The sequence below is a fragment of the Acromyrmex echinatior genome, chromosome 5 (genome assembly GCF_024713525.1).
Source record: "Acromyrmex echinatior isolate Ae372 chromosome 5, ASM2471352v2, whole genome shotgun sequence".
NCBI classification, from domain to species: domain Eukaryota; kingdom Metazoa; phylum Arthropoda; class Insecta; order Hymenoptera; family Formicidae; genus Acromyrmex; species Acromyrmex echinatior.
Window position 1 is genome coordinate 15,493,060 of NC_141856.1, and position 19,827 is coordinate 15,512,886.

General features: G+C 38.4%; 1 long non-coding RNA gene across 2 annotated transcripts in view; it reads right to left on the reverse strand.

Annotated features, from left to right (window-relative positions):
- LOC147909831 (uncharacterized) overlaps positions 1-19,827 on the reverse strand; it is a 371,480-nt gene that overhangs the window by 317,112 nt on the left and 34,541 nt on the right. The window lies entirely within an intron of this gene.

Sequence of the window (19,827 nt, forward strand, 5' to 3'; positions counted from 1 at the left end):
CACTTTAGAATGTACTATTTCTAATCTTACAAAATTCTAAAAGATATAGGATATTGTTTAGCGTAATAAATAAAATTGTTGACTAACAATAATCTAAAAGATATATCGAGAAGAAAGTTTTCAGAGAAGTTAATGTTTAGAAATAGAACTGTATCGATGAGGGAGAAATAAGCGTAGATACGATGATCGACGAAAAGGACAGGGCAAGGATCGCCCAGAAGGAAGGGTGGCGAAGATGAATGCATCGATTATCATGGCTGGTAAAATGTTCTCGGAAGCATGAAGCGACGACGCTTCTGAACTGCGCTTCGATGTTGCCTTAGGCAATCTTCACACCGGGCTAATGATCGCACTCCCTCACTCGGTGAGAATTTGTTAACATCGTCGCCGGTGTTCCGGTGGCTACACCAACGGAGATCGATTAATCACCGTCCGATATAATCCCAGAAAAAAAAAAATACCTCCTCGCGCTAATCACTCGCGCGATCTGTCCACCGTTAACTCGCCGTAACGCACGCGCAGACATTTTTTATCGGCACACCTGAGAAAGATCCCCGTGACCATCCTGATTTAAGCAGCGTGACGAACGAAAAATCACGCAACATCGCCAATGACTTGACTTATTGTCAATTAATTACAATCTTCGCATAATTTGATTGCACTAATCGTTGTGCAAAAATCATTGTATAAAAAAGACCTTTCTAAATTATTTTTTAGAAGAGAACGATCTACTAATTCATTTAATTATAAAAAGATTCTATAGGCTATCTAAAAATAGGAAGATTTATAGATATATTTATTCCCTAATCTGATGAATTAGAAGATTAAAATTTGGAGGATCTATATGAATCATTACATATTTCACGAATAAAACTTGATTGAAAACGGATTAAAACTTCAATCTAAATGAACGATCGGATCTATGGTTTAGTGTGAAGCCCGGTTAACGATGCTCAATGTTCGCCGAGTCGGGTTAAGTCCGGTCCAGGTGCCGCCCGCTATGCCAGTCGGTGAGATGTTGCTCCTGGTGGACCTGATCGAGCTCGCTCGTGCCATTGACCGCCATTGACTCCCTCACGTATGCGACACATCGCTCGATGCGTTGCATGAACTTGTATCTGCATACGAAAAATGAAACGCAATTTTTTTGTATGCTATCATCAGTTTTCCCGGTTTTATTATTGATTTTATCGATTTTTACAATAAAAATTAAGTACAAGCCAAAATTTAAATAAAGAAAAAATGAATTATAATTATTAAAACAGAAAAAACGTGATAAATGAATCGCGTATGTAAAATAAAAACAAAAATATTAATTTTACTCGCAGTAAAAGCAATATAATAGAGACAGAAAATACTATAATTGAAGAATAAATCATAGCATTCTATACTTTACTCGATTGAAAATATATTATAAAAATCTTAGAGAAAACTAAGATACAATTAATTACATTAGATAATAAAATTAAAAAAAAAACAAATTTTTTTAAGTAGGTATGACGAAACCGGTAGATAACCCAAATGCTTCGTTTCTATCGAGCGGCGTTTGCATTCCGTTGCGGGACAAATGCGGATCTTTCAGAATGATAATCTTATCTCTGTGAAGCGGCTGCATACTTGACATAATTGGTCTCGATGGCAGCTCCGTTCACGGTCGAAATTGTGGACCAACGTGAGACATATATGTATAACGAGACACCGTAAAACCGAAATTAATGGACCTAAAAGGAGCGTGGATGGACGGATAGACTTAATAACTCCGAGAGACCCCATTACGAGCACTTTAGCATTTAGACGGATCATTCGTCATTGCTCAATCGTCTGATCGATCCAATTATGGCTTGTGTAACGCCGATGATCTTGGTGATTCGGTCGGTTGATCTACAGGTCTCATATATTGTGATCGGCTAATCGAGAGGCGCGCTCGATGACGGCTCGTGGGACGATCTTAAAAAATTATTATACGCCGTACCGCCGATTTAATGATGAAGTAATTACGTATGAGATATTTCTTCATTTGCGCAATAATATTTTTATTTTTCGTTTTACTATTTTTTGATTTATCGAAATCTTTAGAACAGAATCTAAAGAGCGAAATCTCACTTTAAAAAGTTGATAATTGAGTCTCTTTTTCAACAATGATTTAATTGCCACTCTTTGCCACTTTTTAAAATTAAATTCCATTCCAAAGATTTCAAAGAGAAGTAAGTAAAAAAAGATCGTTACTTAGCATCATAAAACACAACTTATTGCGAAAAGTATTACCTCATGTTTCAGTGATTGAATTGGAAAAGATACCTGTCCTAGATAATCGGGAAGTTCGAATCCCATGACCGAGATAATATTTTCTTCTTGTAAGTTGGTTCTTTAGTATTTTAAAATGCTAATAACATTATTATCAAATTGACAATTAATTATATTGTTATTTCAGCTTCATGATTTTATGAGTTTATGATTGCGTTTTAAATCCAACGATAATTCGATGCGCAGTTTATATAACTAAAAGACATATTCGTTTAGAAATTAGAATTTACATACACAAACATTATTAGACCAAAATTTAATCTCAATATTAACCCTTTCTTTACTTACTTGATTCATTCATACAGCAGTCTAAATTTATTTATTATTCTTTAGTTTTTATCAGTAATCTAGATTAATTTATTACTACTTATTTGTTTACCTTTCGTCTAAATTTTTTCAAAAATAAAAGAATTGAAATATTTGTCGGGCTCGTATAAAACTGGAAACGATCACGGCGATGGCGTGCAATTTTGAGGATTTCACGGTGTGCCGAAAGGTACAACTTCCGGAAACCGAGCGCGGCGATGTGTTGTCTTTCGCACCCGGTCGCTCGCGCGCGTGGGCGTAACGAAAGTTCAGAGCAGTCGTATCACGGCCGCGGGACGTTTTAAATATATGCCGTCGTGTAAACCATAAAACTCGCTTGACCATAAGCCTGCAGCCTGGTAAGCCGAATCCGCCGAAACAAAACGCAGAACCTGCCCTTTCTCGAGCGTATGCACGCACGCACGCACGCACGCACGCATGCACGCATGCACGCACGCGTCGCACGCACTGCACGAGTCGCTCGCGATCTCGCGCTTCGGTGGGCGTCGAAAGTGAAATGCGGTCGTTCGCGGTAGATTTTTCGTCGGCCTTTTCACAACATGCATTCGCTAGCTCAGTCGCCAACGTTCCCACAATTAATACATTTATTGTCGTTTAGATCTAAAACTAGCTCGTTAAAGGCGGGTGACATTCACCTTACAGTAAAAAAAGAGGTAAGCACGCTGAGGCAAGCTCGGTGACACGAGTATACACCTAAGTGGTCGCGATTGCTCCAAATTTGGTCATTACTTAACGCAACTCGCTACTTCGTCCAAGCCGCTCGCGCCGCCGCGCCGATTTCTATCTAATCCAACGCTCAGATTCGCGTCGCAGAGGGAACATAAATCTTATATCGGCGGCTTACATCTCTCTGCGGTGGCGGCGGCGCGCGCGACGCGTGTCGTAAGACCGTGGATGGAGAGCAGGTTTTTCTCGCCCGTCTGAAATCGCAACCGCGATCTCCCGATTTCGCTTGGAATAATATCGAACCGACTTTTCGCCGTCCGACAGAGAGGCGAGAGACCGCTAAATTGACTTTCTAGGAGGCGTTGTCGCGATAAGAGAACCGCGACCGGTAATTGGCGGCTTCAGACGAAAAATTATCTCACGACCTGAACGCCCCTATTCCGCCGAGAGAATGAGACAAACAGAGAAAGATAGAGAAAGAATCAGTGAACGAGATTGGCAAAGAGATATTTCCAGTGTATTGTGAATAAGAAAATTATAATGAAAAAGTGCACAACCTTAATTACTTCTTCTATAAGAGAGACTGTGGTATCCAGGGTACATATTTTACCTTGAAATACATTAATTATTTTTTTAACAATAAAAAAAATTTTTTATAATGTAACTGCTTTAGTTATATTACTTTTCAACTGAATTCTAATGTAACTAAACAACGATGCCAACATTACAAATCCTGTAATTATTGTTAAAAAAAAACTAATATATCTCAAGGTACAACATATTCCTAGGTACCATAATCTCTCCCATCAATATGTAGAAATTTTCGCATTATAAATTTTTGACTAGAAACTAGAAATATGAAAAAGTTTCAAATGATATTTAGAAGTATTTTCAAATGTATTTCTAAGAAACATTAGATTCTTTTATTTACTTATTTTTTTTATTAACTCCTACAAAAATCATTGGAAGCAGAAATAAAATAGACCAACTATTCCTGCACCCGTCTTTGTCGGATTTACATTAAGACTCGCTTTCCTTTTCTGGGCTCTGAAAGATCGTCGCAGCGCATAAGCGATTTATTTGAATTAATGAGCTCACCTCTCCCGCAGCCACCGGCTCGAAAGATCCGATCTGTACGAGTCCCTTCGTGACCACAGGGATCTTAATAAAGACCCGCTCCTCCCTCGCGCTTCCACGGTTAGAAAATCTCATTATCCGATCACGTGTCTCCGCATTTCTTCTCTTTCTGTTCCTTCTGTCGCTCGCTTACTTAATAACGGCGCGCGCGGATAGTGATCTGCGCCATTATGAGATTTACACGGCACGGTACACGTTCCAGTTTTTCAATGTTAACTCGTATCGCATTTTGTATCTCCTTGAAAACAAAGAATAATACAAAGAAATTAAATCTGAGAATATATAACACTGTCTTATATAAAATTCATAAAATTGTCATGTACGAGTATACGTATGATTAATGTAAAATAACAAATTAATTGATCAACCGTCCCCCTCTCACTCTCCGATCAATTCTGATAATGAGTAAGCTCTTACGTGATTACATATTACGAGACATTCGCCGTAGACACAGTCTGTCGATATCTTGCGAAACGCAATGCACGGTGACACATCAGCATGCTGCGTGCAACGACCTACTCACGCCTATGCACCAGCGAGCTGTGCATAACTGCAATGTATATGGATACGCGACGATGCCTACTCACAAGCTAGCGGAATCGATACACTTTCTTACACAAACTCGTGACTACACGAGAGAGGAATATTTTACGAAGAACACATGATCTACAAGTATCTTATGGGCAAACTTAGAAATATACCTGTCTCGTTTCATAATACGATGTAATAACGAAAATATAACTTATTTCCAAACAACTATCGAATAAACTATTCTTGAAAAATATTGTACTACATGTAATAGGACAAGTATGTTTTTCAGTAACTTAGAAATATCCTCTCCTTGTCTCTCGTTGCGTAATACAATAATTATTGAGAATAGTTTATTTATTCGATAATTGTTTATTCGTTTGAAATTAATTTTTAGATTCGTCGCATCGTATAAGTGAAAATAAATTCCTGTATCCTCAACAGCATCCTATTTTCTTCTCGAGAAAAGAAATAACATTGACTCTAATCAGCGATGTTCATTCGTGTCGACGGTATGAAGTTACGAGCGTGCGAGGCAAATCAGCGTGCGTATACGCGTTACATGCAGCGCGATTCTAGTCTCGTACGATGCCGATGGTTCGCGCTCATTCACCGGCGGTAAGCAAAGTGGGCGCATCTTAATGGATTACACTTGTAAGCATCGCCTACTGCAAGAACACGGGTCCCCTATATCGCCAATTGTAGTGTACGCCCGGTGTGTAAATATCATGTTTTATCGTTGAAACCCAACGCGAGAATCGGCGAAGGGGCGCGGTATTGGCCAGAGCGTCTCTTCGTGTTCTTTTCGATGGTACACGTTCCGAGAAGAGTGCATGCTCCAGCGTTTCGCATCGACATGCGGTCGTGGACCACCTCCGAGAATCGAGAAACTCGGGAAAGCTGCAATTGAGAGCCCGATGTATCTACTTGAATTCTTTTCTTCCCCTCCTCCCCCCTCCTCCCTCTCCTTTCACGCTCGCTCTTTCTCTTGCATTTTTATTCCTTGCAAAAAATGGATATTCTTTTTAATTTTGACTCTGCGTGACGCTATGTAAATATAAGATGATATAAACAGAAAGAAGGAACAAGCCTCTTTTTATCATGGCCTTTACTCGGAAATAGTCAGATATTTTTATACCTCAGCGGCAAGAAAATGTAAATTATTGTAAAATATTATTTTGAATGGATATCATTTAACATATTTTCTTTCTTTTTATTAAATATTCTTTAAATTTTTTTTTTTCAGAAAATTATTATTAAATCAATATCCATAATATTCTTTCAAATACTAATAAATCTGAAATCAATTAATAATATACAATAGTTATAATATACAATAGTTATAATAATAATAATTTTATTAGGTGTTGGAATTAATTCGTAGCGTTTTTAATGAAAGAATGTTATTTATTTCACATGAGCATTAAAAAATACATTAATGAAAGTACTTTTAAAACTTATAAATAATTTGTAAAACGCTACGAATTAATTCCAACACCTAATAATTGAAATGTACAAATATACCAGATGATTTACGTAAAAATAAAATCAGGTAACTATTCCCTTTATCCTAAAATAATACAATGCAGACGCACGCAATATCATAGTATATTTAAAATTTTTTAAATTTGTTTATTTTTACTACATTATAATTCTATAAATATTTCAAGAACGGATGAAGGCTATGCGGTTAAATTTTCTAATCTCATATGAAAATAAACACAAATCCATTTCGGAATTCTATCGGGATTTCCATTGCAAGTTTTCAGCATCTCTCCCGGAGAAATTGCACTTATCTGTGCAGCGCGATTTTTCGAGAGCTATCAGGTTGTGAATGGTCCATTGTGTGTCGTCCGCGTGCTCGCGGGATTTTTCGCCGGTCGTGGCGAGCTCTCGCGAGCTCTCTCGCGAGCTCTCTCGCGAGAGAGCACGCGACCGCCCTCGATAGGCAGCGGCACGAATAAATTAACGTGGCAGTTAAACGTATCCAGGCGGCGGGCGCGTATAATCGCACGCGTGTCGCAACGCGCCCATTGTGCGTGGCGCAAGAACCGGCTCCAAGCGCGTCCCCCGGCCGCGATCTCGCCCGCTGCACCGTGCCGAAGGAAGTCTCGCCTCGTATCCCTGCACCCTCGAAAGGGTGGGAAGTTTGTGACTTTTGCGCGTAGAGATGCATCGTCGATGCACGAGTGGCATCGAAGGTGAAGCGTATCTGCGAATGTGCGAGCGAATCGCGCAAGGTGAGAGGAAAGCCGACATGCCGGCGGACTTAATGAAATCATACATTGAAAAAAATTTATTACATACATATTTCTTTGAATAATGTACTAAGTGAACATTTACTTGCAGTAAACATTTATTCAATAAAAAGATATATTAGTTAAATCAAATTAATGATTTTTGTATGGAATAAATATGTCTACATTTAATAAATTATATTTACTTGGAATTATTCAAACAAATATTTATTAAAATTTATGTTTTTTTTAGTATAGTAGTTAAATCGAGAACATTGATGTTGTACGATGTGGAGAAACGAGACACATGCGGGAAATATAGATTTTAAAAACTATAAGATCAGTGAAACAAATTTCTATTGCAGAAATTTTTAGTTTTAAGACTTTCGTAATCACTTGGATAAAATTTGCGAATCTCGCTGAATCAATTTTGATATTTTTGAATTTCAATTTCTCGGGTCTTGTAATCTTTGGACCCTGGGTTCTTCAGATTGTAAAATCCCAGTTCTTTCGTGTCTCGTTTATCTTCGTGCAACGTCAGCAAGATTGCGCGTATCGAATAACGGACAGTCTACGGGTGATACTTTATTTCAGCAATATTCCGGACTATTCTCGTCTTATTTATTACGTCACGTTCCCGATACTGACGCAATATCGCTTCCATTCCGGAGCTGACCTAGAGTCGACTCACGGACGTCGTCGACCCTTTTGTACCTTCGCGCCACGATCTCACGAGACTATCGTTCCGCGTTGCGTCCCCCAGTGCATTGTTCGATAATGCAGCGCCGTTTAAATCCCGGCGCAGCACTCCGTTCCGATTTCAAGGGAGACGCATTCCCAGACGGTGGTCTTGGCGCCCGCCTATCACATCAGTCAGCAAACCGTGGCGAGTAACTTATCGAGCGCGAAACCGCAAACGCTACGCTCGTATGCACCGAGCGACTCGTACTGGAGTCTTACCGTCGACGTCGCGTCGGATACAAGGGGAACAAAAGAAGAACGGGCATCCTCGGTCACACCCGAGGCCCGCTGCTGATAGCGTCTACGAGTCGGAAAGACCACGGGACTGCTGCCGGCTATTCCTTTCCGAGATTTGCGAGACACGAGACTTGGCAAAGATAGTCGCGTGATACGCGCACGTGGCGGTTACGCTGCGTGGACATCGCGAGCGTTAAAAGCGACATGCGATCGGCGAAATATATTCGAAGCTAACGCACCGTTCCTTCCGTGTGTGTGTGTGTGTGTGTGTGTGTATATATATATATATATATATATACCATTCTACTCTAAACACGTTATATGATACGATAAGAATACGATTGATTCATTTTTTTAGATTCTCAAAATATTCCGATTAATTATAATTAACTTTAAGAATTTATAAATTTAAAAGAAATAATCTACATATTTTCTTTTATATTATTAAGTACCTATTGAATGCAGCAATAACGTCATTAACGAATTAAGCAATAATGTTCTAAATAAAAATATTTTTATACATTTTATACATTTTATTGTACACGGAGAGAATTTTTTCTTAAAGCTTATCCTAAAAATATGATAATCATGGGAACATTGTATTGTATCAAAAAATTTTTATGTAAATTTCTCTCATTCATTAATAAAACTACAGTAAAGTATAAAATAAATTTGATTAATTTTACTGAAGTACATGGTAAAAATCTTTAAAATATTGTATTGCACTACAACTATCGTACTTCAGGATAAATTAAAAAAAAAAATTCTCTCCATGTAGCGCTTATCTGAATTATATCTGTTTTCTTCAAATTTTAATAAAATTATTTGAAACATTTTAATTTCTCTTATCAATTTAATCTTTGCAACTCTCCGATTCTTCAACGGATTATAATATTTTACAATTTTCCTTTTTAAAAAATATATATGCAAGAGAGAATTATAAATACTTCCGCGTGCCTAAAGCATCGGCGACAAAGAAACGATCAATGGATGTGTCGAAGGAACGGCTCAATTCTCGCGCGATTCTCGCGATAACATTGCGAAATGCTCGAAGCGGATGCCCCGTAAAGGTTTCGTTGCTGGCAGCATTTTTCATTGCCCGAGCAACGCAGCGACGGGCATGTCGGGTCAACGGAGAGGCTTTTTAAGGAGCATTTTATTTTCGTACTGTATGTGTGTGGACGCGACCACCGTTAATCCCGACCTTCTTACCTCGGCGATGATCCGTCCGATAAATTCCACGGAGCTCGCGCGGAGCTGTTACTACCATCGTTCGAAGTTGTCGGGCATTTATTCCCGCTCGAGTACGCTTTTGACCCGGCCAACGAGAGCCATCTCTCTCACTCATGACGACCATTGATCGCGATGATATTGCGTAGGCGCGTATCAAAATTAAACTCCGACGGTGGTCGCGAAAGAATTCAGAGTGACTGCGATCGTTGATCGCTGAGATGGAAACGCAACGCAAATAAACGAATTACATTTACTGTCTTGCAAGCTAACTGTACGGTCGCTTTAGCAAATTCAAATTCCAAACTTGACAAATGAAAATTCTACCTCATACAAGATTATAGATAAAAATTAATTTAAAGATAATTTAATTGAGATTTTTTTACTCAAATATTTTTCCCTCCCAAAAATATTATAAAAATACTAAGATAAATTAAGATTACAATCAAATTATTGAATAAAATTATTTATGATTGATATAATAAATTACAACATAAAAAATGAAAAAATAACCCTTTACTTTAAGATCGCGTCAGCGTCGAGCTATAAATCCTTTAATTTTCTCGTTTACTTAAGATCATCCTGTATAACGGTATCTGTCGCAACGGATCTTATTTCATCTCGTTGTGGCTTCTATCGTTCTAATATCAAGCAGTAATATCAAGCAATAATGTCGCGAATATAAAGATCTTTTCTTCAATGTAAAAATATAAAATTTACACAACTTCTAATCATTCTCTACATTCTTTAAAGCGGAATCTCATTCTAAAGAATACAAATTGAGCCCAGTCCTTAAAAAAGTGATTCAATTTTCAATCCTTACGAATGAGATTTCACTATTTAAATTTTAGGATCGATTATTCCATTTTCGGTTAAACTATGTAATAATTTATCTAATCCCTGATTCATAAATCGAAATCAAATCAATATCGATTGATTTTTCGGACCATTGATTTGATATCGACTACATTTTCTATTGATCTTCGAAGAAGATCGACATTTTATTAACGCTGCATCGAGAAGATCGATGTTTTATCAATATTGCTCGATAAAATCGATCAATTTTCTTTCGAAGATCAATAAAAAATCTAGTAGGTATCAAATCAAATAATCCTAAAAATCAATCGTCTTCAAATCGACTTGCAAACCTGGAATGGTTAAACCAGGATAAATAAAAGAGTAAGAGAGTAAGAGAGTGAGGACTGAAGTTTATCAAAGGTAAATAGAATCCAGCCTTAGAGAGTAATTATTATATGAAAATGAAAAAAATTTTAATTAAGACCAACGTCGTGTCATTATATCTCAATGTTCATGCCAGATTCTGCAGAAATAAAAAAAAGGGAAGCAACCGAAAATAAGGATACCTTTTAAATTTTTCTATTGATAGCAGATTCATCTTGTATCGCCCTCAGTGATTCAACGTCGACGTTGAAGATTAACGTATACGATGGCTGAGCTCATAATCTGCCGTCGGCGCGGCGGAAACGAAAAGCGCGCGAGGAGAGAGAAAGAAACGAAGAGTTCGCTCCGCGGAGTGTCCCCGCCCTCGATACGAATAATTTATCAATTACTCGCCCCGGTGATTAATCGTCTCAGCGGGTGCACTCTATAGCACGAGGAAGGAAGAAAACAGAAACGCCGAGATTGGCGATGCACGGTAGATAGGTCATACAGGCACTTCAATTATTTATTATCGAGCCGCATGCAGGCGCAGGAGGTTGATGTGCACATGCACTAATATGCAATGGCATAATGTTGATTAATGTCCTTTTGATACTCTTCCTTAATGCGTCCGACAATTCACGCGGATAAATTAGTTTTTCCGATTTGAATGGGATATCAAACTGGATAGATGGCATTTGCCTTCAGACAGACTTTTTAACCATGTTAAATTTTAAGCTCATAATATTTTCGTCGTGACTTCCGTATCTGCATACTTCTCGCACGCAATGCGGTCACTCTTGCGTAGATCCCTGCAGGAGCACGACTACAAGATAGATATCCTCATCTTGAAACAAATATCCTTCATGCCGGCCAAGACGAAGCCGTCGAAGACAAGCCCATAGATTTAATCGCGCACTGTTATCCATTCCTCTAGCAGACCTATCGTACCGGTAGATCGTCGGATGTCGATCCACAACACAGATCGCGCATACTTACGTCTGATCCAAGGCATCCGAACGTCGTTCAACAACGTCCTACGGTCCAAAGCGCACTGTAATGTTTGAAAATAAAACTCCTCTACACTTTAATATTATAATTTTTGAACAAATTTCCTCACTCATGTCAGACTTCATCATGCAAGTTTGTAATTAGAAAGCAGCGCGAAATATTTTGCCTAATTGCATTTCTGTTGCCAGACTTTCTCCTTTCGCGGCGTGCTCCGCCTATCGATCGCGTATTCGGATCTAACCGATAGTCACGTGACAGGTTCGTCCCGATAGCATATCCTTGATGTCTTATAACGAGCGTCAGTATGCAAAAAGGAGATACGAAGGCAAAGAAAAAGAGGGAACTATCGGGACTGCGCTTGAGCAGGAAGAAGGAACCGCTACGAACGGATAATACACTGCGCGGTTAAATCTATGGCCTGACAAGATACAACACGCGATGTTGTATGAACCTGCCGTGCGTTCGTTGTACTTCCGAGATCTATACCGAAACGTTTCTCTCAAGAAAGTTAAATTATTATCTGTGAAAAAAGTATACGGATGTTGTTCTCCATTTTTCGTACATAGAAAGAAGTAAAGAACGATTTTGCTATATATCTAAAACTTTAGTTAGACGCAGATCTGAAAATAATTTTGTTGAATCATCAACATGATTAGGAATAATTTAGGAAATTCGAGCATCGAGAGTAATGCTACAAAAAATTTTGACATTTTAGCAATCAACTCGAGCGACATAATTAATAATTATTTTGATGGTCCAACAAAATTAATTTCAGACCTGTATTATTACAAAGTAAAACTCTTTGAATTCAAGATGTCTGTTTTTGAATCAATACATTTAAGTAGGTACTTTACCTGGGATTAGACAAGTTTTACGCGATTTAATCGAAGAAAAAACGAATTTTGTTTAATTCGAATTTTAAATAACGATTAGATCAGATCTTTTGATTTTTTATAATTTGGATAATTAATTTTAAAATCGATTTAAAAGATAATAAAATTATCTTCATTGAGTTCGTTTGTTATACAGAATTAAACACAAAGTTCGACGGGGCGATCCAACTAATAACATAAGCGGTTTAAAGTTTTCTGATTGTTATCAGGAGGAACTAACTTATTGAGTACATTGAATATTAGTACAATAATAATGGCAATTACAATAATATAAGTTTACAGGGTATTAAAGAACCAACCGCAGAACTTGTAAAATTATTTTATATATCTTAATGATAATTACATAAATTTAGACCTATTCAAACCTATTCTCTTGACATGTTTCAGCTGCTTGATTGAGCTTGCTTTCATCAAAAATTCCAAAAAATTTATATATTTATAGTATATTGACTTGATTGAGATTACAGTTAAACTGTTCAGGATAAAATCTTGTGCCGATTGATAAGCAGTAACAATGCCAGATTAAAGACTAATTACTCGGTTCTTATATATTGAAGTAGCAACAATTCTCCGCGCGAACTTCTCACCACTTCCTTCTTAGGAATGTCTAAAATAAGGTGGGGGAAGATTCTTACCCATGCAAAATCAAATCTAAAATCAATATTATGATGATCCGCGCTGACACCGTCTTTATCTCTTGACGAAATATGAGTTGTTATTAACACGCGATTTAATCGCTTAAGACTTCTTGCGATATTTTAGCTTTTGGAATTATATTCGAATTTAAATGTTAATTTAGAAAAGGTTAATTTAAAAAAATATCTTATCATGACAGTATCTAGCTACATTGCAAAACCGTACTTTTCATTTTATGTACATATGATTTGTTGAAATATCTAACAATTTAGACACAGATTTGAAAATAATTTTGTTAGATCATCAAAAAAATTATGTAAAAAATTTAAACATCATGAATAATGTTGCAAAAGTTTAATATTCTAGCAATCAGCGTTTTACATAATTATTTTGATAGTTTACCAAAATTATTTTCACATCTGTATCTAGTTAAATTTTTAAACTAGTTAAATTTATACTTCAAAAAAATTAAATGGAATCATATCGATACAATTAAAATTCCATTCGCTTCAAATCGCTTCACGAGATTTCATGTGAATTTTATTGAAATAGCACACGATGCAATGAGACATCAATGAACATTGCAAGAAAAATCATACAGGCGGGAACGCGACAATATATATATCATCCACTCGGTGGGATTAATCTCGAAGAACGACGAGGATCCAAGAGTGGCGACGTACTGTTCTCTTAATTCCGGGCGTGCTCCAGGTTGCGTGTTGCGCACAGCGCGTGCCTCGGGCGCGGGTGTGTCCTCTCGACGCGTTAACGCTCATGCACGCATACGCACGCACGCGTGCCACGCCAACTAAGAGGCGTGCGCGCTCACTGTCTGCCGTGAACATGTCTCACCCACACGATGCCGATTCTCCAGCCTCCTTCCCTAGGAATCGTCTAAGCGGCCATTGCGGCGCTCTACGTGTCGTCCACGTCGAGATATCGCGAGCACGTTACGGTAATAATTTTAAGAGTCGGCCATCGCACCGCGCACTCGCGCACTCACGCACTCGCGCACTCGCTTGTGCTTACGCACGCGCGTCTGTCAGCACAGTCGGCGTACACGTGCATCCGACACCGATCTAATGTCGAGGATAAGTGAGTCGTGCTTTATGGTAGGTACACAGACGCGAATTATAGCCGTGGCGTTTGATACACGGCGTCTCCCCGCGGGATTCCCCAACTGACGAGAATAATTGGATGATGATGATGATGAATACATTATATATTCACACAAATTCGTATGTTGAATGAAAATAAGGGTAACGTATCTTGATAATTTAACCGCGTAAGATGAGATTAGACCGCGCCAAAATGATATGGAGCATCGAGAGTGAAATGTGCGAAACTATTTATTACGTTGTGGCAACTTGCATTAGGTCGTATGAAATGTAGAAACATCATCTCTGACGTCGCTCTTAATCTGAGAATCAATTAGGCCGAAAGCTCGGCGGATCGGTACGCGATGCATCATACTCGTGCTCATAATTTATACGCTTGGCTTCGCAGGAGCCGCTTCTAAATCTGCTTTAAGTCCAGCATCCGTATTTATCACCACGAGTCTCGGGAATTCATATCGATGTTCTCGAGCAGGAAACCGCGAGAGAAAAAGCAAAGCCCGTACAGAATCCTCTTAGACATCACCCACACGAGCGTAATCTCAGCGCGCGAGAAACGACGAGAGTCCGCGTATCTGAGAAGGTAAAGACAAGCGGAGCGAGAAAATCTCTCATACTTGTGGATTTAAATGTTCTCTTTCTCCTTTCGCTCTCGATCTCTCCCCCGCTTTTTTTTTCTCCCTCTTTCACGGTTCATACTGGTAGTACTAGTCTCATTAGTAATCAGTTGGAGAATCTTCTTACGCTCGTAAGTTACCAACCAGCTGCCGCTGTTGACTTGCTCTTTGAATAAGTACCAGTCAGCTATACCTCCCCTCCCCCTCCCCCCGCGAGATAGCGAATCTCGTGTATCTCTTCCTCTGGCCTCTTCGACCCCTTACCACCGAATCATCGCGTTTCCTTTACTTTTGAACGAGAACGAGACACAACCTCCATTCAAGTTCATTGCGATATTTCTACCATTCAACGAACATGGGTTAATCTCAAAATTTATTAGATTTCTTGATCAATCTGGATAATTACAAGTCGTGACAGAGTATATTGTATAAAAGCAAATCTCGAGAACTGAAATTTTTTGTCAAGGTTGTTTATTGGTCAAGGAAATTAAATGTATAAAAAAATTAAATATATAACAAAATAAATGACAGTTTCAAGTCGACGTGCATAATCGTAATTCTATAGTCACGATACTGTATTATCGCATTTTATTTTTAACACGGTGCGAATTTGATGATAATTCCATGCTGCTTAATCATCAGCGCATCCGACATGAGGCGTGAGGTATCTCGCGCGCGAACTTGCAATTAAATAATTTCGCACCCCCGCACCCGCAGCGCACCCGTTCGGCGCGAGCAAACGAGACGGTAATTGTTATAATTAAACGCGAGGTGCATTCACTTATCGCGCGATTATTCCGCCCACTTTTCCGCGTCGATACGCTACGCGCATTGTCTGAAAGATCACTCGCCTAACGAATGATTAATTAACATACGTCATCCTTTTTTTGTTCCTAACCCGAGAAACTTAATATGAGATAACCCAGGGCAAGTCTCTTTTATAATTATTTCTTATCGCAAAGATGCGCTTTAATAGCGAAGCTTGCGTCTTGCATCGTTATCATTAATCGGTTGTTAACAATGATATGGTGGAAAAAAAGAAAATACAAAACCTGCATTCTAATGAAGTGTGCAGCAACGCTGCAGGGATAAGAGAGCATCCTCGGTCGATTGGATCGACGCAGTTTCGATTGATCGATAAATCATATATGGTTGCAATCCAGAACGCGTTTCTTCTCTACCTGCCTATCTCGCAGCGAAATTATTTCGATCGAACGATCGCGTTCGGCAATTATACCGATTATATTCCAATTACACAGTAGCAGGCACCACTGATCGTGTAAAAAAACCTGTCGTCTCCACAAGTAATAATGGAAGTATTAATCTATGATGTCAAACTCGGTATCAGGCGATTGAAAAAACGAGACGATGTGATGGATGAATAAAAATACTTCAACAGGATTTTTTAAAAAATTACTTGACTAAAATTTTGTGCGAAGACTCATATCTTTTTACAATACATCTTTTATTACAGTAATTTTTTGTAAAATTTTTCAAGTAATAATTTTCAAGAAAATAAGTTTTTTCTTTCTTCTAAAACATTTAGAAAATGACACTTCAATGTTTTGTCCTGACATGCCTCATGCCGAAAAAGAACGAGAGCAAAGGGAAATTTTCAATTTTTCGACTTTCTGTTTTTTTGTAATACAAGTATAATATTGCAAACCCTACATTAAATTCAAAATTACCGCATTCTTTATTAATAAAATCCAGAAAAACTAAAATAGTTTACACATAAACATAAATTTTATAATAAGAACGAATGGATATATATATAATAAAAATAGACATCCAACATAGGTAATTATTGTTCTGCTCGCGCAAATAATTATTTATATGTCATAAGATTTTAGCATTCACTACTAGATATTGATTTCTATTGGAATATGCAATATCAATAATCTGCGAGACAAGACACAACTCGATAGAAATTTAATTACTCCAACTAGCAGAACCTTATTATGAATCTTATTATCACTGAATAATTACAGCACCATGGTGTTAAAACTGAAATCAATCTCATTCCAGATCGATTAGTGGCGATTTCGTTCAATCGCGACCACTATATGAAATCGATTTCATTTTTTTTCTCTTTTATCTTTTACGAGAACTAGATACTACGCATGTTATTGCCTTTGCTGCTAAGATTATTACATCCGCAAAAGAGATATCCATATCGTAGAACGATTATACATCGACGATATAAAAAAAAACTGCATTCGATGAAATTGAGATCATATCGGGCGTCAAATTTACCGCAACGAACTTGTTAATTGAGTTGCTGATTTATTCCATTTTTGCGAACGTTAAGCTTTTCTCCTGTTAGCATCTAAGCCTACATTTCTTTATTTCACACATTCTATTTCCTAACTATATCATCAAGTATCAGTATATAATTACTATCGACATTTAGATAAAAACACGTTGATATTAATTTAATATGATTTATTAGATCCTAAATATATTTTTGTGGTTACTAACTTACTTCTAAATCTAAGATCTATATTTTAAAATAAACCAATATGTTATATCCATTGCATCACAATGATCTACGCAATCATTTCAAGATCTGAGTTTCACCTTTCTCTAGTGACAAGCGCGACGCATGTGAATCGTGATCGCAGCGGGTGTCGATCTAATTAAAATTACGGCAGGTAGGCTCATTAGCCTATTGCGTTGCAACGCAATAACTTACGACTCTGTCAGGAAAGCGCAACACCGCCGAGTGGCTAACGAAGCTGGTCCTGGTAATTGTCTCGCTGCGTATCGTGGACCAACAGTGTCCAATCAGCGCGTCGTTGCTGGTTTTACATTGTAAAACACCATCTTGCTGATAGAACCGTTCTAAACACTGCGCGAAGCAGTGATGATGGTTTTCTGGTGTCTTGGAGATCGTGACTCTTTGTCTCTTTCTTTCTCACAGAAAGAAAAATGCGTTATTCATTTCCCTCTTCCACCCCGAAACCGATCCATTGTTCCCAGACCGGTTCAAGATTGAATATATGCGGCCATTAATTGGCTCCGTTTCCGCTCTTATATTTCCATTGACGCGATTTCAAGCAGCATCATTTTCTAAATCGAAGAATTTATATCGCGGCAATTTTGTGACGTATTTTCTTTTTCCAGTACTTTTCTAACGCTTCTTTCGTTACTTATAACTTTTTTATTAATAAAGATACAGATCAATGTCTGGTATTTCGATTGAAAAAAATTTTTTACAATACATTCACTTTGATGAAAGTTATAAGCAATCGAATCGTGTTGAGTATGCCATATCCATGTATCGTTTTTGTGATTTTGCACCGAAAGATTAATATTTTTATAAATTTTGTTGATATGACTAAATATTGTTCGTACTTTCAACAGATGAATAATATGATCTCTGTTAATATTTCTTAGAAAATGACATTAACGTGATGTTTTTATATTGATGACAGTAATTACATTTCGTCACGTCTGAAATTCGATACGGCACGTATATTTCGCTATTTTCTCGACATATTAATAACATAGCCTCAAGAAAGGATAGATATCAGACTATACTGATGTTAGATAGTGCGGTAAAGAAACAATAGCAATTAAAGATTAATATAGAGCGCGGGCTGAATTGACTTCCAGCTTCGAGATCGCGGCCGGGGCTGTGTCGTTATGCGTCGTTAGCGCGAATCGGTGCGACCCGTTGAACAAAACGGAGCGAAGTCGTAACAAAGTCGTGGGCAATCGTGTGCCGGTGTACCTTGCGCTTATACACGGCGTACATATACGTGAACATAGGAAATAAAGGCGAACGAGCGCGCGTATGCGAGGTTTTGCGCGCGAGTGCGCCCTGCGCCGATTATCGATATCGCGTAATTTATTGCTCCGTATTCGCAAAACGTGACGCCGTGGTCCCCGTCTCTCGTAAAGTGCTTCCAGTTCTGAGTCACGGAGCTCGGCTGAATTTTTGTCCAATCGGGAATGTCGATAGGCTCTTGTAGCGGTGGCGGCGGCGGCGGCACCATTCGAGCCGAACAAATCGCACGTATGTGTGCGTACAAGCAAGACGGCCGATCGTCAAAGATAACGATACAATAACTCTCTAATATTCGTTTCCACCGATCTGACCCTCCTTCCTTAAGCGGCACATTTTCACGGCGGAATGATTTCAAGTAAACGGAATTCCACTTAGCGAAGCTTCGTGCAACGTGCGACTATCCTCAAGTAAGAAAGGGAACACCATACGTTTGGTCCGCCATATTTTCCTGCTTAAGAGAGAATTAGGTAAATTATGCATGTTCTCTATAATTTTTAAAGTAAATTGTTTCTGAAGAGTGAAATTTCACTCTTAAAGAATAAAAATTGAGTCACTTTTTCTCAAGACGCTCAATTTTCACGCTTTAGAGTGAGATTCCATTCCAAAGAATTTAGAGATTAAGATAGAATGAGATACCCACGCATGTCATTCTGTCTTAAATAAAGGTCCCGAACAATAAGATGGACCAATTAAAAGTTGTCTAAACGGTGTCCAATCTCTTACTTGAGAATCTCTACGTGCGATGTGTCCAAAGCTACCAACAAACTCTATCTCAGGAATGCGACTCTCTAGAATACTGCACCGAATTCGTAATAAATTCTGGATAAACAGAGACCACCCAGCCACGCACAAGTTTTACGTAATCACGCGTGATCATCGCGCGTGCACACATCACTGCGTGTCGATGCGGGAGGAGTAACACACAGGCATGCGAAATCCCTACCGTAAATGTACAGAAAGACGGTAGACGATCGGTAGGTAGGCATTGCTATTTGTCGAGATACTATCTGCATGGGTGTAGCGAGTTATTACAGGCAAGAGGAACAGTCTCCATGCATCGACAGAAGACCAGGAACCATTGAAGCCGGTCTTCCGTGGAAGCACTCCTTCCATCGTCTCGATCTTGCAAGATTAGATTTAGTCTTTCCTATTTCTTCATTTTCAATAAATAATCTTGTTGTCACTGTCCCGTTA